Consider the following 22,039-nt stretch of genomic DNA (forward strand, 5'->3'; position numbering starts at 1 on the left):
TGTTTTAAGATGATTTTTGCTCCTCTGAATATATGTTCTTGAATGAAGGTTGAATTTGTGTGTAAGATTAATTTGTTTGTAAACTTAAAGATTAATTTGTTTCATTAAGTTTTACCAATAAATCTGCCCACTGCCACATTATCAAAATTAGTATAAAAATACCACTTAAAATAATTACATAGAACTTATTTTTTATATTAGATTGTGTCTGTCAGGCTTTATTCTTTTCAATAAATGATGTGTAATCCACTTGAGCAAACTGAAAGTTTATTCAGGTGCATATTTCGTTGCATATTATTTTTGACTACTGTTCGGAACGAGGCAGAAGAAAAAAATAATGTCTCCCAATTCCATGTTTCTTTAAGAGCGCGTTGAGGTGAGGGAGGGGCGGAGGGAACCTCCTGGCCGTGGTGTTCCCTGAGTGGCCACTAGGCGCGTCTCTGCTCCATGAAAGTCTCCGACAGAGACCGTGGAGCTGGAGGAGAATTGGAGGGGAGGAGGGGGAGAGAGCGAGAGAGAGGGAGAGAGAACAGCGTTTTATCAGCCAAGTGCAGCCTGAATCGTGAGGAGCGGACGATGGGGGGAAAAATCCCTCTCCTGTTTCCTTTCCTCCAGCATCACCTTCATTAAGATGTAGACCGATGCGCGTCCAGAAGCCCGGAGCCTGCTGGTCACAGGAGAATCCTTCTTCCAACAGTTCTTAGTAAAGAACCAAAGACATTTTGGATTTACGGCGCACTTGTTCTGAACTAAAAGGGGGCTCCTTCATTTTTTTCTTTGCGTTTGGAGGTGTTGGACCGCATCTAAGCGGAGTTTTTACCTCTGGAAGTGCACCAGTTTGATTTCCAAACGCTGGAACGTCAGGATTCTCTGTCCTTATGGGGCTTTTAGGATAACTGGACCTTATCCTAACGGAACGTAACGCGAACAGGAATATAGTGTGAAAGAAGAAATAAAAGCGCAACGAATGGGATTCTTCTCTAACGGTAAATAAACGTCTAGACTCAATTCTGTAAGCTCCGTGAGGCGTTAAATAATTTGGCTCTGGGGCTCTGCTCATTTCCAAGTGAAATCAAGCAACTACGATGGAGTGGGCTGATGTTTAGTTCTTGATTTTTCACGGTAGAATCATCCCGGGATGTGTTGGTGAGCGATAAGTTCACATGAACACTGCCTGGCTTTCCAACATGAAATGAAATCACGTCTGTTTTTTTTGTTTTTTTTCATTGTGGGTGATGGAAAGGTGAAGGGGGACGGGAGTACAAGGGCCGGGGGTTTTGTGGTGGTCCTTGTTGAGAAGCATAAAGAAAAGTCTTCTTTTTCTCTTTCTGTCAGCCACTTTTGACTCTGTGCGTCTGCACAGAGTCAAAAGACGCACAGAGACGCACAGAGTCGCGCACTCTCGCCGAGCGAGCTGCGCTAAACACCCGCGTTAGGAATCCTAGCGGGCGTCTGAAGAGGCTCTGCCGGGAGTTTGCGCCCACAAATAGGATTTTATAGCGAACAGAACGCGAATAAATCAGCGTGTCCTTTACCACCTGCGGAGTGGGAGTCTTCTGTCACTGACCAGGTTCTGTCTAAACTCATTTTTATCCACCCTTCTTGGAGTTTAATCTGTGTAACATTTGGGGTTGTGTGGACTATATCTCTTTACAATCTTGCTGTTATGCAGGATGTGTGTCCAGATGAACGTTTAGCTCCCAGCGGGCTCAGTGTGAGGCGTCAGGACGGAGAGGCTTCTGAGTACTATAGAGGTCTCTCTATCTTCTTCCCGACTCAGAAGGGGGAGGCGGAGGAAAGTTGCGCTTGTTGGCCACTGCGGGGGCACCATCACCATATAAAACTGGATGAATGCGGTAGTTGTGAGAGTGTGTGTGCCTTTCTGTATGTGCGCACCTAACGACTTTTGTCACACACAAAAGAAGTGAAGGTTCCGGGTGCTTGGATATCTGGCTACCTCATTCAATGTTTAAGGACATAATCCCTTTAAAAAGAGCTTTGTGTGACATTCGCAGCGCATCAGTGGTTAGATATGTTTGCTGATGTGCAGGGCCGACCCAAGCCTACATGGGGCCTTAAGCAGAATTTGGTTTTGGGGCCCTCTATTTCTGCTAACAACGTGGATTGCTACAATCAACTGTCAGACAATTACCTCATTCACACACCTATTATGAACTTATTGAATCTCTGATGGTATTTACATTATACCCTGTATGCATGTATAATATAGGATGCATTTATTGGTCGGCCTATTTATCGGCGCCGATTACCTTAATTTTAGGAGATCGGTGAACGGCTGATACTTACATGTGAAGTATCCCCTGAACTTATCTCCTTCAGCAAAGGTTTAAAAATCAGCCTCTGTCCTCTTCTGCTCTGCAGTGAGAGGTTTGACTGACAGAACGGTCCATCAGATCAGGTCTGTACATTTACAATAATAATAATCTACCCCACTGTAACCAGTTCATCAAATTTCTTCCTATATTTAGCAGCATTTCAGACAAAAAAAAAAAAAAACCCTGCCAAAATCAAAAACAGTAGGGGCTTTTTAAAGATTGGCCAGACAACTTCAATCAGTGCAGCCGTGCTTATGATGGGATACATGCACACATATTCATGACATACTTTGATTAAATTAATTTCGCATAGGAGTAATTCCAATACCTAAAAATGTATGAGGAGATTCATAAGGAGACCCGAGTTCTCAACGCGGCTGTCGCAGGTTCGAGTCCCAGCCTGGTGACCTCAGCTGCATGACTTTCTCCTCTTTCATTACCATCTTCTCTGTCTGACCACTCAGACAGAAAAAATGTCTGAGTGATGTCTTGCAAATAAAGGCTGTTAGAGTCAGTAAAACGTTTGTAAAAAAAAATCTATGAATTGTTTACATCAATAATTTTCATATTATGAGTTCACATGTAAAAGTATGCCCTCCAATGGATTCCAATGTCCAGGGTGACTCCGCCTTTCACCCATTGACCGGTGAAGATAGACACCAACAACCCTCAAAACTTTAATGGGATGAGCATGTAAGGTAATGGTGGATGGATGGATGTCTAAACTCAAAAGCAGCATAAACAACATTTATAAAACACTTATAAAAGCTCATTCTCAAACTGCCTCCCACAACCACACTTAAAGAGAGTGAGTACTGAGTAGCTATTACATATACTCATGCTTATGAATAGGCAGTTCAACTCTAATTTTCAGAAGCAAAATGCATAAAAACTGTGAAACTTCTTTTATTTCTAAAAAAAAAAACCCTTCTTATTACAATATCAGCCCATAGACATTTTCAAAATATTTTTGTGTTCCATAATAATCAGCCAATTTCTTGCTACATTATTGGTAAAATGTTTCTTTGTCATAGGATATGCATTGCATAATAAAGGATTCAATTTATTTTTGGCTGGAATATTTCAATACTTATTGGTTGGTGGCAAACATGGATGTACCCTGCTTTCATGTTTCATGTTGGGAGCTGTTGTCAGCTCATAGATCCAGTTTGTGTGTGGGAGCAGACCTGAGCAGAGTGGACCCTTCACATTACATAAAGAAATGCAGGATTTGAACCTGGATCACTCTTGCTGAGAGGCAGAAGTGCTGACCGCTGTAATGCTCCACTCCTTTAGAGCTAAAATATTCTGTTAGGAAAAAAGCAGAAGAGCAAAAGCCATGACATCATGTGACATGAATGCTATTCCTGGCGGTGTGATGAAGACGAGATCTGCCACTGACCTTTTTAATGAACTTTGATTTTTACCTTATTTCTTCTTTTGCATTTGTCCTGTGTGGATGATCTTGGTGTGTGTGTGTGTGAAAGGAGGGCCCTAATCTACATGTCTCAGAAAACGTCTGCTCTCCTCATCGATGTCTTCCTTGTTTTTTCTCCCCGTTCGGTAGAGCTCCTCTGATGCAAGCGCTCCCTCCTCTCTCCCTCTCCAAACATTATCCACAGTTTCTATACTTAGGATTGTGCCGCTTTGTAAATTATACACTTCCAGTTGACTTATGGTGGTTTATTGTTATTTCTGAGGAGCTCTTTCCTTTTTACTATTATGTTATTGTTGTCGTAGAAGCTGCTCTGTATTTATAGCTGGCTTGTGAAATTGCATTTTTGATACATCATGCATGGGACCTTCTGGCTGTTTTCAAACAGTGATGGTTGCCTTATCCTGGGTAAATCATTCCCTACCTGCCCTGCCAAAGAAGTATGAAGATATGGCACTGCTAGCAGCCACCTCTCCTCCTGTCTGAGACGATCATCACAGATGATGTGGCCTCTTCCCGCAGACCTGAGGTGGCCATAAGCTTTATGCAGTGTCACTCAGTGCACGCTTTTACTTCCAGCTCGTCACATACGGCTGCTCTGTCAGCTCCAGCAGCCCTCAAATTGTAATACGCTGGCTTCTCTTTACTGCATTTTCAATGCGCAGCATTAACATTGTAATAGGCTGTATATTAAGCCAGGCTATGATCTCCTCCCTCACTTAGCCACCAAGTTTGCGCCATCCTCTCAAACCAAAAAGGTTATAAGAAACAAATGAAAAACAATATTCTCACATAACCCTTGAACTGCAGCCTTAAGGCAAAACACTGGTCTTAACCTCACAACTTAGCCCATTTCCCTACTTATATAGATTCTGTAGTCTGTTTATAGCCTAGCAGCTCCTGCACATTGCCAGGATACTGGCCTCTGCCGCTTGTGTCTGATTCCTCAGATATGGAAGGGCTGCCTCCCACAAGCAAGGGGGTTGGGATTCTTTGTGTAGTGAAATCAGGCATTTTGTGTCATAGAGTTCATATCTGTTTACTTTCTTTGACAAAAATGGGACACTATACTCATAACCTTTTTAGTGTTGGGGGATAAAGATTATCACTATTTTGACTTTTACCTATTTTGTTACAGACAGTTTGAACTCAAGTATTTTTACAACTTTTTGGAATGTTTCCCACAGAAACACTTCCCCCGGAGCCAGAGTTTTTGTTTGTTTCCTTTGTTTCTTTTGTTTAGGATAAAAACAGATTTTTATTTACTGAAGATAAAGTCCCTGTACTAACTCCGTCAGATTCCTTTTGAACATGGTTGTCTTTATGCTTTGAGTTTGTAGCCATCATTCCTCTTTTACCAGGTCTCATCAACTTCTTTTGACTTTTGTTTCCTCGCTTCAGAGGCTGAAATCTGGATCAGTGGTCTAGAACCACTGCTGAATGCTCTTTATTTTAGGATCTAATTATACTGTAATCAGGCAGTGAGGAAACCATTATAGTAATTGAAATTTCCATCTTTCTTTACTGAGACAGCAAAAAATAAATTGGGTATTGATAGTAAGGACATAGATGTTTTTACTCAGCTACTCTGTCTTTGGTCTGAAGGGGAAAAAAAATCTTCTTTCCTCTTCATTTGTGGTCACAAGCTGTTGCTGCTTAGATTCACTGCTTGTTTTAGTGGACACTAATCTGGATGAAGGAAACTCAAAGTCAAAATGTATCCTGGTAGAGAAGACAAAACTTAGTAAAGCAGCCACAATAACCTGTTATATAATCAGGTTAGTTGTTACGTCCTGTTAGGTTAGGTACTCAGGCTCTCAGTCAATTATTTTGAGTTGGTAGCAAGAGTTGCGAAACAAGAGCATATAAATGATGCAAAAAGTCAATATAACGAAGGGGCAAATTTAAAAATAACAAAATCTGCTTGGAATTGCTTTTTAAATCTTTCTAAACTCCTGTGAAAATTAGTCATAATTTTGTCAGGATTTGAGTTTCTGTGTCTCTGAGTCTCCATGTTGCCCTGTCTCCCCTTGATTATTCCCAGGTGCATCTTGTTCTGTGATTTTCCTCTGTGTATTTAACCCCACCTGTGTTCCTTGTCGAGCCAGTCTGTCTCTTGTGTCCAATCGTTTGACTTGTTGCTACCAGTGCTGAGCTCAAGCCTTCCACTCTGCTGTGCTGCTGGATTTTTTGGACTGTTTGGATTGTCTTTGGACTGTTATTTTGTGTAATTCTTCATTAAAACATCATCATCTCACTTTCACCTGGGGCTGCTGTGTTTCCTTCACCACCTTCCACCACCACCACCACATGACAAATTTTATGTTTAGTTTCCAAATTATTAAATCACAATTTGCAGGATTTAAGTAACTGTTTCCAACTATGACACCTATTGTATCTGTGTGAAATAACTTTACTGTAAGTAATGGTGATTAAATGATTAATAATTTATAATATGATACCTTCATGTACTGGCTGTGTCACACAATGGGCCCTAAGTTGATGAACTTGTTTCTGCATAATCATTTTTCTGCTTTTATTCTGGTGGTTGCTATTATTAATGACTTGTGAAGGTTCAAAAACATTTTATTTCTCCTCATCAGGTTTAAAATCTTCAGCTCCTCCTGCTCGGCCAATATCAAGGTACCAATATTACCAAAATGTATGATCTTACTGCTATTTTACAACAATACATAATTAAACCTTTTTGCAGAATTTCATCTCAACTTGTTCACCTTAAGCCCAGTTCACACTAGACAATTTTAGAATTGTCGGCTGATCGCCAGATTTTCACCCATCAAGCTTTTTTGCTCTCCTTTGTGTCTATCTTTTTCCCTGAGGATTTTGCTTTTAAAAAGGGTTCAAATCTTTTCACACATTACTATGAGCTGAAAACTCACCTGAGAGAATAAAGCCAAAAGGCCCAGACTGTAGGGCTGCAGAGGGTGGCTTTATGTACTGCAGGTTAACATGACAATGTGTTATGTAAAGTAAAAAAAACAATACCAGAAAACTTTGTGTGTATACACAAGACAATGTTAGTTATTAATAATTGAGATGAGGGAGAAAAAGGAATTATGGAAATGACAATGTGTGGATGACAAGAACCATAAATACTAGATTTATAGTATTATGTAAATATCTTTAAGCAAATAAAATAACCCATCTCATCTTTCTCATTATTTACTTAATAAAAATTAAGCACAGCAGAAAAGCAGTGTGTGTAAAAACATTAGAAACCTGTGCAGTTCACTGGATGAATGGTGGAAGTTAACCAGGTGGAGGGCAGTGGAATCCTGGGACGACTCTCCAGGTGGTGGCTGATCTGATGTGAGGTCGGAACTGAAGATGGAAATGTAGGAGGTGAGACAGACAGACACGACATTGTGTGAGTCTCTCTGAGTTGCTCTCAGGTGGTTCCTCCTCACTTGGCCTGGTATCTGTCCTGAGCAATGCATTGCCCACTGAGGTGATGGTAGCGAGGAAAGCCATTTTCATGCTAAGTTATGACTTCACTGGTGACCTTCCTGGCAACCAGGCACAAAATATCTGCCAGGTGAAGTGAACAGAAGTAAACTTGGCTCATCCACCACCCACACACACACACGCAACGTCGGTCACTTTTCACTTTATGTAACGAGAGTGCTCTTTAAACAAGCCTGCTTAATATGGACGCCTCCAGACTGTGGCATTGCTACAAAACATCCAAGCATTTAATCCACTCAGTACAGAACAAAATACATGCAGTTTGGTGATTATTATAGCCTACTCATCTTCTCCATCACATTAGGTTACTACATGTACAAAGAATAAACACTTTTTAACTAAATCAGCTGTTTATTAGTCATGACCGTACTATAGGTAGGTAGACTGGATAGAAATAGTATTTTTCTGCTACAAGTATGAAGAAAAAAAAGATGGGTAGGCTTATGAGACAGCGACAGAAGTATGAGGAACAGAACATGCACATCCTCTCAGCACACATTCAGTCTGTACTCGTATACCTTACCATTCCCTAGGCTAGCTTATGAGTATGTGTGTGTTTGCGTGCGTGGGCTTTGTGTGTGATGTGCCCTAGGCTCTGTGCTGGAGTTAAACTCTGCTTGTAGGAGCCAAGGGCCCACAGCACACTGATCCAGACTGACAGGCCAGAACACTGGCTGCGTTCCCCAGTCAATAGCCTGAACAACAGTCAGTCAGTCTCTTTCACGACACTGCTGCCTCAGGACCAACAGTCAGCAAACAGCCTGCAAAGAAGAATATTTACTGCCAGAAAGAGTAAAAACAAAAAAAAGAACTACAGATATATGCATTTTGTTTGTGCTTGGATCTTCTTCAGGGAAATTTTGTGAGAATTTCCTGCAAACCCAAAATCCACAGATAAGTTTATATATTACATTAAGAATGCATTACACACGCAGTCACGCTCATGATGTTCAGATAATGAAAACACATTTTGTTCGTAGAGAAATAAAGTTGCTTTCTCTTGCAGTAAATGTGTGTGCTTTGAAAAAAAGGATTCCTTGCAAAGCAGAGCAGTAAGTCTGTAGGGTAGTGTCATGGTTAGGTTTTACCAAGACTCAAAGGCAAGCAACAACTACAGACACACAACGAAGTTTAACACACTAGCCTTAGTCTGATTTCAAATCTGCTGACAATTCTATATGTGATGCTTGACTGATGAAATGACAATATCTGGGAAGGATGTAGGCAGAAGGGATGATTTAAATCCTTGTGAGGCCTCGAATGGAGATGACCCAGATGCAAATGAGATGCATCTCATTTGCCTGTGCAAAATGCACATGGGTGTACTCCACCCATGGTAAGTAGACACTTACCATGAGGTGGGGTTGGAGGCACATAAACAGTACAGGATGATTTCTAGTTCTTGGTTAAGACGTTCACACTGTTCTTTGATTTATGGATGGAAAACTGAAGACAAGCAAGATCTAGCACCGAGCACAGAACAGAAGTCCGCCAGACCTGAGAAGTGTTCTGAGGCCCCCTATCAGAGACAATCTCAGTGGGGATGCCATGAATGCGAAAAACATGGTGGAAAAGAAGTTTGATAGTTTTGGCGGCTAAGGGGAGATGAGTGAGGGCAACCAGATGACAAGCCTTAGAAAAACGATCTATGATGGTGTCCTCCACATCCACATTCTTCTGTGGAATTGGAGAGACCAGCATCTGGCTTGGTGTTCTTGGAACCAGGGTGGTAGGTGATGTTGAGGTTGAAGCGGGAAATAAAAAGAGACGAACGATATTGGCGTGGGTTCAGGCGTTTAGCAGACTGACGATAGGCCAGCTTTTTATGGTCAGCCCAGATGACGACTGGGAGTTCTGTACCCTCAAGCCAGTGTCTCCATTCCTCAGCTTTATGGTCAGAAGCTCCTGATCACCAATGTCGTACCTGCTCTCTGTAGTGGTAACTTTCTTCTAGAAAAAGGTGCATGGATGGAGCTTGAAATATCTGGGAGAATGCTGGGATAGGATGGCCCCCACACCAATAGTGTCAACTTCAACTGTGAATTGAGCAGAAGAGTCAGGGAGAATAAGAATTGGAGCAACCACAAACCTTCTCTTTAGCTCATCAAAAGCAAGATTTGGCTCTGGGGTCCATCTGAAGGGTTGTTTGGTGGAAGTCAGAATTGTGAGAGGAGTTGCGATAACACTGAAGTTCTGGATGAAATGGAGTTCAAAGTTAGCAAACCCCAGAAAGCGCTAGAGTTGCTTTCTGGAGTTCGAAATAGGAACACTCCTCCATAGCCTTGATGTTAGCTGGGCCTGTCTTCACCTGTCCACCCTCAAACACGAAGCCGAGGAAGGTGATGGAAGAAACATGGAACTGACACTTCTCAGCCTTGACGAAGAGCCGGTTCTCCAACAACCTTTGGAGGACCAACCTGACATTGTACTCAAAGTGAGCAATATGGGTTTTGAATGCAGTTTTCCATTCATCACCCTCTTGAATGTGAATAAGAGGATAGGTGTTGTGCAGGTCAAACTTGGCAAAGGTGGAGGCTTGGTGTACTAGTTCAAAAACTGAAGACAAGAGAGGGAGAGAATATTTATTCTTTTCAGCCCTCTATAATAGATATACAGTCGGAAGGTATTATCCTTCTTACACACAAAGAAGAATCCTGTACTAAGGGGGGAAGAAGAGTGACAAATAAGACCTGGTCATTTATGTATTGTTCCATACATAAATGGAACAATACATTTATGTTCCATAAATGTATTACTTAGAAATCTTAAACAGCTGGAAGGAAGTGGGGTTCCAGGAAGAAGGTCTATACAGCAGTCATAGGGGCGATGAGGATTGGGTGGGATCTTTACTAATACCCACTGGAGGTCATGGTATTATTTAGGAACATTAGTCAGATCAGGTGCACCAATGGGCTGGGGTGGTTCTGAAAGCTGAGATAGCTTAACGGATTGTAGGCAAAGGTTGAAGCAATAAGGGCTTCAGGAATCTATGCGAGCATTAGCCCATTTAATGTGGGGGTTGTGTTTGCAGAGCCAGGGGAACCCAAGAAGCAGAGGGGGACAGAAACCATTGAATAGGCTCTTGGTGATTGCCAGAAACGTTGAGGGAAACGGGGTCAGTTTGGTGGGTTATCTTGGTCATAGAGGTAGTGTCCAAGGCAGCCACTTGGAGGGGGGGGAGGTAATGCATGGACTGGAATATGACATTGCGCAACTAGATCAGGGTGAATGAGATTTTTCTCAGAACATGAGTCTACAAATGCTTGGAATCATGCTGGACAGTGAGAACAGCAGGAAGACTTAACCAGAGGTAATCATTTTCTTTAGATCTGCCCACCAGGATTTATTATTTATAAATAATGGTTATACAAATAATCTTTCTAAATAATGGTTATTTACAAATAGCCATTATGTACTTCTAAATTATGGTTTTATTATTTAGAAATAAAAATTGTGTTACAACTGAGAAAAAGTACAACCACAAACTGCAAATCCTGCATCAAAAACAGTCAAACTTCTGAACTAGCACAAAGTAAACTGAAGGGTTCTGTCATTCTAGTTGAAAAACAAACATTAGTGTTTAGCTTGTCTTGCAATGTCTGAGGAAACTCCGGAGGAATCCCAAAGTTTCAATCAGAAGCCAACTTTAGCGGCTGCTTCATCCACACTGTGGAAAACCTGACAGTGAACTTCTGTGTCCACTAACTGAAACACACATTCTGTCAGAGTGTCCACACAAAAAATAATAAAGTCAGGAGTTATAGCATTATTTTCTAAGGCTGCTAAACTTCAGCTCTCTGATAAACTGGTCATAGGTCGCCATCTTTGTTGCATCTAGAGTACATTCGTCCTATGGATAGTGCAATGCTAACAAACCAATTGGCAAAAGCTGAAGCCTTAACCCTTGTGTTGTACTGCAGGTCAAAAGTGACCCATTACCATGTTTAGCTGTGCAAAAAATACCCTGAACTATCTTTTTCCAACTTGAAATTTTCTGACTTTTCCTAAATTGACTCCATCATTTGCTTTTGTTTATATTTCCAGGTGGGCTGTACACCACTGGGGTTCAAGGATAATGGGTAATTTTTGACCAGTGAATGATAAAAGCATTTAAACACCAGAAAAAGTTTAAAACAAACTGCCTCTAATAGACACACACACACCACCCCCTCCACAGACACCTGCAACCCGCCCCCCCTTCACACACATATCAAAAAAGCTGGCTTGATTGGATTGATGTATGAATTGAATTGATGTACGATCTTGGATTTGACCTGCACCTGCACTCTCAATCTCCAGCTAACCCCTCACATCAAGCTCCCAAACACAACAGAAAACATCTCAGACATAATAAAACAAATTAGGTATAGAAGCATGAGTAGGTATGAAGGCACCCTGAATCTGAATATCCCTGGATGGTTCTTTGCTGACGCCATGAGATTGTTTTATTTTGCAAAATATATTTTGGATTTAAAATTCAATTAATTTGCTTTATTTTGGGGATTTTGTTAGGGGGAGTCATTTTTGACCCATAGGACAAGGGGAGTAAACAGGATGTTAAGATCGCACCAGGGTTAAGATACCATATCATTTGCATAATGAGGCATACGTATAAAAACAACAATGCATGTATAAGGAAAAGGAAAAACAATTTATATTGTGTCAACTTAATACAGACCTAAGTTAAACAAAAACACTAAGAAAAAATATTGTTTAAAATTGCTTTATACAAACAATCTGGTGCCTTTGTCTTTTTGGATTCAGCATTGTGCTGCTTTGCTGCATTGGATTCTCAAAACAATCTTACTGGGTGTAGACATGGTAACATTTATGCCTGACCTTAAGCGTGGCAGATTTCTGAATTGCATGCTGTCATATTAACAAATGGCACTCTGGTTGGCAATGGCTCTTAATTAAGTATGCTTTGTGCTTTCCACAAGATTTCAGAGCATTGCATCATCAAATAATACTGTCCAAACTTTCCTTTTGCATTCTCTGCTAAACTATTCAGGCGATTATGTGGTGGTCTGTTTTAGCATGAATTCCATTTTACCACAGATTCTCTTTCTGCATAAAATCTGTTTTAGCATAAATCAGTTTTATACTTAAGTGATTTATACTAAACTGCATTTTGATGCAGTTTAGTACAGGGCCAGATTAGGATTCTTATTGTAGAAAAAGGACCAAATGAATGGGGAAACTATGCTGTTACATATTCCACACTAAAGTAGTCAAGTATAGCTTGTGTTTGACTGACCCATATAAGCAAACAGCTCTAAGCACCTAACCTAAGCAAAATGTATAGTTTCTCTAAAACTGACTGATGAGTAAGTCAGCTAAAAGCTTCTGTCGCTCCACCTCTTCAATAACCTTTAACATAGACCATAGTGAAGTTTTCCATTGATCAATTCAACTACCAGCATTTTTCACCTACTGTCTGCTTGGCATTCTAATGTGAATTGTTATGTTAATATGACATTTTCTTTTAAGAAACATCTGACTCTGTAAAGCACTTTGGCATTCTTCATCACTGTCCAAAACTACACAAATACCAAATATCACATGTGTACACTGCTCTTTCTGTTATTGTCATGGGGTGTATTTGAAAGAAGGTATTATTAATATTAATGTGAATGTGTTTTGCGAAAACCAAAACACTGATATGAAAGTTGGGGAAATTGAGAAAAGCCATTAAAGACAGTTTGTGTAAAGAGTCAACTGTGGAAAAAAATGTCAAATTGATACCATGCCCTTTATGAGACAAAGACGAAAGAAATGGAAGTGTCAGGTTAGTTCAGCTCAAGCTGTTTTAATTCAGATACTGACTGGCAAAGCTCTGTTTGCAATGTCAGCAACATGTTCGTCGAAAGTCCTGACAAACAGAAACTCTCACATTTCAAGTGTAATACACTCAGACCAACTGGTTCTCAGAGCAGGAGAGTTGAATCCGGTTAGACCTGCAAGGCATCCCACCAAGGGTCATAATAAATCCCTTCTGTAATCCCTGGTGTGTGCATGTGTGTGCGTGTGCGTGTGTATGCGTGTGTAAGAGAGTTTGTCATACTGTAGGTGGAGGTGAGATGAGATGCTTAAAACAGGGTAAGACAATTGGATGGAGTGATGGCAAAATGTGAGGATTGGGAGGTTTTATCACAGAGCAGCAGCTGGAGGAGAGCTGCATATAGATGGATGATGGAAAATAGAACATGGATATGGATGAGACAGTCCACAGCACCGGCTGATAGTTACTTTCCTTTTTTTGAAATAGTGTGTTCCATGTGTTGACGCGGCAGGAGGAAATGATTGGCTCTTAGTTTTCCCCGACTGCCCTCTCAGACAATCACTGCACCCATTGGATCCTACCACATGCTGACTCCACTTTATTAAATGTTATAATTCAGTCTATTTTGTGAGTGTGGGTGTCAAAGCTTTAGCGACAAAAGTTTGCAAATGTGTAATTCATTAACTTTTTTAACCTTTTATATATCTCACTAACTTAAACATGTTTGGAACATAACTGAGTTGATATGATATTATTCAGAGATTCACATTTTGAATTTCATTAGGACATTAACACAGTATCCTTAGTTCACAGTCATTCATTTAAGTTCTGACTTGGGTTTTTTGACATTTTTTCTAATTTATCATTTATCTACATAGTACTTTCTAACAACACTGCCATTAATAAAGAGTAAGTACCAGCATTTTTCTCCAAAAGTGTAGAGATAGCTTTGTAGTTTGTAGTTTTTTTCAGCAAGAAGGAGTAATGTATCATAAGACAAAAGAGATAAGTTAGTGGCTCTCCAAGTCTTAACACTATTGAGAACATGCAGTCAAGTCTCAAGAAGCACATAATAGGAAGTCAATATTCTAAGCACATAAGAATCAGGAAATGGCATCCTGTGAGGGTCAGTGAACTACCAAAGTTATGAAGAAAAATGGTCAGATGGGACCATTGATTCTTCTCCACAAAGTCAAATGATTACTGAGTCGAAACCTTCTGCTACTGTGGATCAAATAAGTAATGAACACATACATGTTAATCAATTCTTAGTAGATTCTGAGGAATTATGTTTGGAGAAAGGGTCTAAACATCATTTCAACACTATGCCAAACGTGAAAGCACATACAATGAATTCAGGAAGTCTTTTGTTAGATATACTCCATTCTGACCTTTTTTAATTTCTACATGATTTTTTCATATTTTTGAAATACTTGGAAATATACTACAAAAGGTTATGTAAAACATCATGGTTCTTTCTGTGGAACAAAAAGATTGTAATTGTCATTGTATCACACATTATGGTTTGATAATGAACAAAGGCAGTTATTTTCCCATTACTCCTCACTTGCCATTCCCTGCCTTCTGATAGGTGGCACTGAGCGGAAAGGACGTCACTCCTGTCTAAATCATCCCATCTATAAATCTAGGTGTTTCGTAACTTAACATTCTTTTGTCTGAAATGAAGCCTGACCACAAGGACACCTTTCACAAACACAAAAGTGTTCCTAGTCGTTTTTTCTGTTCTGTTTTTCTGCTTCAGACAATTTTTTTCTTTTCTGTCTATTACATGAAAACTATATTAGACATATAGTTAAATTCAAACTTTATTTTGAAAGACCTCTTTGAGTTTGTGAGCAGACATTTAATCTTTCCACTTTAAGTAGTTCTTAACATTTTGGTCAGGTTTATCACAAACTCTGCTCCCCTACTCCAACACAACACACAGTCTTCATTGGGACTTGCTGTTTGGCCCCACATGTCAGTGGGATTGCGTAAGCAGAACATAACCCTGTGGCACACACACACAAGCACACGCACGCACACATACATGTCACTTTACAGACTGTCACTGAGCGTAAGTGAAATGGCAGCGGTGTGGCTGTGGGCCGCCGTGGCTGATCTTAGTTCATTAGAACGGTGAGTCAGGCGGAGGCCATTCAGCAGGGATTTGTTACGCTGCTCCACCACTCCTGCCCCAGCCAGGAGTTGAAATTAGGAGAGACGAAGAGAATGATGAGAAGCTGTGAGGAGACAGACGTGAGGTTAGGGGAGCAGAGCAAAAGGAAATTGAGAGCAAAGGGAAGAGCCTGATGAAAGAGGTGTCAAAGAAAAGGAAGGGTGGAGCTGACAATGGGGAGAAATTTAAACCTATTGGTTTAAATTTCTCCAATAGGTTTAGAGAAAGAGAAAAGTGGACAAAGGAGAAATGACAAGAAAGCAAAGTCAATAAAGAGCCAATCAACTTTAGCAATGATAATCAAACTTTTTGAATGATGTGATAAAACAGAGAGGGTAATGATGAGCTGCAATGTGAAGAAGTGAGGGTGAAAAGGTAAAGGCTGTGAGGTCACACAGGATGTTAGAAAATGGGCAGCATCAGAAACAACTGCAGAATGGAGGCTAAGTAAAAGCACTGATTACTCACCTGCAGAAAAACAACATAATGCACATGAATAGAAAGGACAAGTACAACTTAGCTAACCTTTTTTAATTTCTTCATGATTTTTTCATATTTTTGAAATACTTGGAAATATACTACAAAAGGTTATGTAAAACATTATGGTTCTTTCTGTGGAACAAAAAGATTGTAATTGTCATTGAATCACACAACATTTCCATTCATGTTTCTGTAGTAACGACTCTATAGATATATTTATTTCAGGTCTACTTTAGATTGTATGGTTAAAGTTATTGTTAATACTTTATTTACAAATAGAAGCTTTGTAAATAAAGTAGATAAATCCAGAGATGAGTTTCTACCATAAAAAAGGGACTTGGTGATCATTTGATTGGAAGCTGTCAAAAGATTTTTCTCCTTTTGTACATTTCTTTATATTTTATTTCTCCACATTCAATTTTGGAGCTACATTCAAAAATTAATGTACACTGTAAAAAAAACCTGTAAATTTATGGTAAAAAATTGTGAAATACCAACAGTTACTGACCGTAATGTCCAAAACATTTTATTCAACTATCCATTTTCTAACACCTTTGTCCCCTAGTGAGGTCTGGAGGGCTGCTGGTGCCTATCTCCAGATAATGTTCTGGGCGAGAAGCAGGATACACCATAAGTCAAAACTTACATTAAGAGAATTGCATGTTAGGCCTTCCTGCTTGGACGAAGCTGTCTCCTTCCGTTTGCAGCTTCCAATTCGGGAAACGGCAGAAGGATGAATTTTTCACTACTGTCAGCATCTTTAATATACTCTAGCTAAAAACATTACATCACCTAGACTCTTCAAACCTGGACTAGACAATTCTCAACTAATAGCAGACTACTTTCAACCAAGTGTGGGATTTGTGAAACCTTTATTTGATTTGGGAAACTTCAATAAAGAGCAGTTCTAGTGGGATCCAGATGCATAAAATTTCAGTAAAAAATAAAAAGTCCCCACTCATTGAAGTTTTACAAATCCCACACTTGGTTTTAAATATTGTACTAGTAGTAGAGTTTTTCATTTTGTTATTGTGTTAACAGGCTAGCTAACACGTATTAGCTCATGGTATTAGCCCTCTAGGCCTGGTCTTTATCGGGATGCGGCTACAGTCTTTGAATTCAACTTTCTACTATTTTTGCGGGTTCAGAAGGCGAAGCAGAAGGACAACACATTTCTGCATCACAGGTGAGCTCCTGTCACAGTTTAACTGAAGTCAGCTAACTTTTACCAACAGATAAAGAAATGTGAAATTTATGATCCACACAGTTTATGTACATACACTGCAGCTAGATATTTTTGGTATATGGAATATTTAATGCTAATTTTCCCAGATGCAACAGTTCCATTAATGTTTCTGTAGTAACGACTCTATAGATATATTTTTTTCAGGTCTATTTTAGACTGTATGGTTAAAGTTATTGTTAAATGCAGAAGCAACTTTTTCAGGTTTGGTTCATTAATTCATTTGAATTACTTTGAGTGTGAAATTTTTATGTATGCAAGTTAAAACTGTGAAGAACACTTTAGCTTTTGTTTCAACACTTTGGTGATACTTGGAAGTATAAAGCTTGGCATCAGAGCTAACATTTAATATTTTAATTTCACTCTTAACTGTCACCCCCAAAATACTTACATTAAAGTCACTGGGTCCTTGACAACTAAAGGGTTTAAATATAAGGACATTTTAATATTAAATATTTTAAAGTTTACAGTTTTTCTCACCTTGGGTGCATTTCTACTAATTAAATTCTTAAAACTACTTGTTCAATCTTATTGTGTCACTTCTGCACATCAAAAAAGGAGTTTCTAATTCCTTTGAGCAAGTTCCAAATGCTTAGATTATGCAACTGATTATGTGCACTCCTCTGCTTTTCCCCCATTTTAATTTGCTTTAATCATGTTGATCAAAATGTGTTAAAATTTGTCTCTGTTGAATTGCCTCAACTTCCATAGCTGTAACCTATAGCATAACTTCATTGTCTAAGTCTTAACATGCATAAATGTCTTGAAGTTGTCATAATGTCAATCATATTTTAATTTATCTATGTTAGATTTTCTAAATTTGTCCTGAATTGTTAAATTGCTCCTGACTGAGTCCTGAGTTTCTCTTACAGGTCAATGTATGAACCATCCGTTGATGGTGATACACACACCAAATAAGAACTGTTCACTTTTTAAATTTGTTTTTGAATTTTTGGGGATCTTTTTCTGTTTGACTTTCTGCATTGAGTTTGGTCAAAAAGTAAAGAAAAAAAATGTAAAGAGAAACATGTTTCTTCCAAAAGGAAGGATGAAGATAGAAAATTGTCTGGTTTGGTTGCTGAGGATCACACCTGTCGACAACAAACAAAGGTTTAACAACTTCTGAATTTTCAGTCAGAAATGATCACACCTCTTGGTTGACGTACCAGTCTCCATGTGCAAGTCAAAGAGGATGAAACAAACATTTAAGCGAATGCTGAGTTAATATGATGTTCATGTAGTGTCTCATTCTAACGTTTGCTTTGTTTCTGTTTTCCAGCAGATAGGAAACACCTGATTGACAAGGTCTGATTCTGAAGCTCAACCTGTCACTGGGAAAACCATATTTATGATGCACAAAAAAAGTCTGAACTCAGTGACTTTTACTCTCAATCCAGAGCAAGAATCCTTTTATCACAGTTTTTCTTCTACAATAGATTATACCTTATATGGAGACATGCTGTCTTTTTTTTCTTCAGATCCCAGTAATACCATGTGGAAACTGGACAGTGAACAGAATTGCTTCTTTTTTCAACAAAATTTTTAAATAGAAATTGTTTCTTTAAGTGGATTACTCGTAATTTGTATTTTTTTTTTATTTGAACTTATTTTCTTGATAACTTTCCAAATTTAAATGGGGACAAATTACAGTTCCTTGTGTGTTGTACTGTATTTCTTATGGTAAAATCCTGGTAACAACGGCTACTAGTAATTTACCATAAACTTTTTATTATTATTTTTTTTTTTTTACAATAAAATGTGAATATATCATACGGTCCTGCTGTGTTTTTCACTTACGTATACTACGGTATTGTTTTGTTTTTATGGTAAGTTACATAGTTCTGAACTGCTAAAGTCATGGTTGCCAAGATATTATGCCTCAAGCAATATGACCATATTTACTACAGCACAACCACATTTAATTTTTGTATTTTACCATATATTAGGAAATACACTAAAGTACAGGCAGCTGTGATTGCCAGATATTTACCGTACGGTAAAGTTACGAATAATGACGTTGATTCTCTGAATTGTTCTAGAATTATAGTCTGCCTTTAATATTGAATTAACTTTAACAGCTGTCTCCTTCCGTTTGCAAGACTTTGTGAACTATTTCCAAACAGCAGAATTAGTTTTTCTCAGGTAAAAGTGTTACAGCTCTCATTCAGTCAACAAAGGCATATCTGGCATCTTTTTAATATAAGTATTAAAAAGATGTTTTATATAAAATGCATGAGAGTTGTTTTAAAGTTTAACTTTTTAAAAGGTATGCTTTACGTTGATAACTCTGATGCCAGACCCAGTCCTGGTGTACAATAGCACCTTTAATACTGGAAGAACTGTGTCAGATGTTCAGATTGAAAAGCAAGCGCAGCAGGGTGCCAGAACATAGAGCTCAAAATTAAAGCTTAGCAGGGAAGAAATAGCCAAGAAATAAGAAAATGCAGGAGCAAATGAAGAACAGAGAAGTGAGGAAATGGAGTGAAGACGGAAGGTGAAGATTGAGCAGGGATTTTCCAGCCAGTTCCCTGGTCCCGGCCACATGTGAAATTTGCCTCGCTCACCCAGTGGCATTCAATCAGCAGTCAGTTCAAGCAAGATCAGGGGAAGGAGCGGGTGATAGAGAGAGCAAGAAAAGAATTAAAACATAGTATGTGCTCATGACAATATTTTTAATATAATCAAAATACAGCTGACAACTGAATGCAGAAAATTTATGAGGGCCGGAGGACAGACTCATTGTCTTTTAGAGAATAATCTAATAAGACAGAGAGGGAATGACAAGAGCAACTGGCAGCCATGCACGTACTCATACAGCATAAAAAGTGCTGTGTGAGTCTGCAGCACTCAGAGCAAAGTGCTGCAGACTGAAACTACATTCTCCTCCAGCACTGACTAATCTCTGCTCCTTTCATGGAATTATAATCCAGCACATTTTGTTTAAATTTTGGAAGAAGGTGTGCTAGAATGACGCACTCAGTGTAACTGGGTGCAGTATGGTTGCGCCACCAAAACAGCAAAGGGCTCCACTTTCAGTGGTAAATGACATTATCAAGCTAACCATGTGATGTTAGCCTGATCAGCTGTGTGGAAGTAATCTGTTCATCCTGTTCTCTCCTCTCTCCATTGCCTTGAGCACTCTTCAAAAAAAAAAAAAAAAAAAAAAAAAATTAAACATTGCAATATACTTACATAAAGAGTTCCTGAATGTGTTTGTACGCTCTGTTGCACAGCTGCTCTTCAACCGTTTTTGCTGTTTTTCATCAGGATGTATCATTCCTTTGTGTTGGTCTTTCATAGTGACTCTTACTTGTGTCAATGTTGTACACCAGCTAAAATCTTAACAAGTGTGAGTTTTGATTCTCACTGGATGGTTAATACTGTATAGTTTTTTCCTAATTATTTAATATGCAGACTGCTTCTACAAACAATTGTCAAAGAATGGCTTGCTCTGATAAGTTCAGTGAATTTCATCATGGTAAAATGATAGAATATCTATGTAGAGTTCCAATGTAAAGAACTCTTATGTTTCAGGAACTTTTTCCAATGTCATACTCCAAAGATTGTGGTGACAGATTGCAAAAAAAGCTCACAAATCAAGGAGCTGCAAAAACATGAATAATGAGAAAATATTATGTAGAGGGAGAAGTCTGCTCAGTCCAGGCCGACTTACGTCCTGGCTTTGAATTGGAAAACACACCTGGAACTCACAGTCAAATATAATTCAAATATAATATAATAAACCAGCTGTTGTTTTAAAGCAATTCATTTAAACAACATCGCTAATTAACAACTTAAATGTAGAATGACACTACCTAATATGAATGGTAGATTTCTGGGTTAAACCTGGTTTCTTGGCACAGAATTTGTTAACAAAGCAGAGAAACACATTTTATAAAGGAGATTCAATTTGTCCACTATGTGACAAATTTAGTAAATACTAAACAGGTATAGTTTAGCATGACTCAGTTTTCCAAACTGAGTAAATTTCCAAACTGAGTCTAGAACTCTAAAGAGGTTGTTCTGGGAACAGCATCTTAGTTGTTTCCAGAATTACATTTTCTCTTGGCTTGTTCCTAGAGTCTGCTGTAGTCACTTCTCCAGTTTGGGGGCTGCAACTCCATGTGCAAGGAACACTTGTACATTTCTCAACGTCTGTATATCCTCTTTGAGTCCTTTATATCGCTCAAATTTCTGCCTCTTCTTTTTGATATTGCTATCACATCGGATTCCAACATTTTTCTCTGCTGCATTCTTTTCTACTTTGTTGGTTAACTTTCACCAGCTTGTAGGTCTGGAACCCCCTCAAGACCTTAGTTCTATCATTTTCCATCACTGCTAATACATTTTCATGTCTTCATTTCGAAGTGAGTCTTTTATTTTGAAAGTGTTTTGTGCAGTTTTGTCTTCCTTCTTATTGCTCTTCACCTGATTTGTTTACTGTTGAGAGTGGTGCAACAGTTACTGATGATAATAAACAAAATAACCTGTCATGTTCTGTAATGGAATGCACTGCTGTAACCATGGTTATTCAGTAAACCCTCATAAAACTATTTTTGACCAGAGATAAAAAAAAGTTTGCAACATATGTCAGAATCCTCAATGATCACTCTTCATGGTGTTTCTGTCATGAGAGGACCTCTTCCCTACCCTCAGCAGATATGCACAATATGTCCAGATGTCTGGTGCTCAGTTTAGGGCCTTTTCATGTTTCAGTCATTATTAATGCCTCTTCATATATGTGAAGTGTCTGTAGTTAGCTTTTTTGTTCTTTATGAGCATCATTGTCAGGTGCAGCCAAATCTTATTGATTCTACTACAATTTATGAGTTAGAAAATTCTGAAAACATTTGTGTTTTCTGTGTAATAGAAATTAAAAGGTCCTGCCTTTCAGATTTTCTAAAATATTTTATTATATCTATTATATTTGGCACTCCTTGGAATGAGCTTTAAAGATAGAAGCTTTTTTTGTATCTTTTTGTTTTCTTGATTGAATTCATTACTTCCATTTTTGTTCAGTAAAACTTAGCAAAGACCAAAGACCACTTTTATCTCAGGATAGAAAAACATGCTGCTAAACACTCTTGGAAATAGTTTT

General features: G+C 38.8%; 1 protein-coding gene across 2 annotated transcripts in view; it reads left to right on the forward strand.

The window, feature by feature from the left end:
• Positions 1 to 567: 567 nt before the first annotated feature.
• Positions 568 to 22,039, forward strand: part of nlgn1 (neuroligin 1) — a 323,083-nt gene continuing 301,611 nt past the window's right edge. For both annotated transcript variants that reach the window (XM_055060475.1, XM_055060476.1), the window contains exon 1: positions 568 to 986. The gene's annotated coding sequence lies outside the window, so the exon portion shown is untranslated. The remainder of the gene's footprint in view (positions 987 to 22,039) is intronic.

Source organism: Poeciliopsis prolifica, unplaced genomic scaffold (genome assembly GCF_027474105.1).
Source record: "Poeciliopsis prolifica strain line A6 unplaced genomic scaffold, Auburn_PproV2 SCAFFOLD060, whole genome shotgun sequence".
Classification (NCBI taxonomy): Eukaryota; Metazoa; Chordata; class Actinopteri; order Cyprinodontiformes; family Poeciliidae; genus Poeciliopsis; species Poeciliopsis prolifica.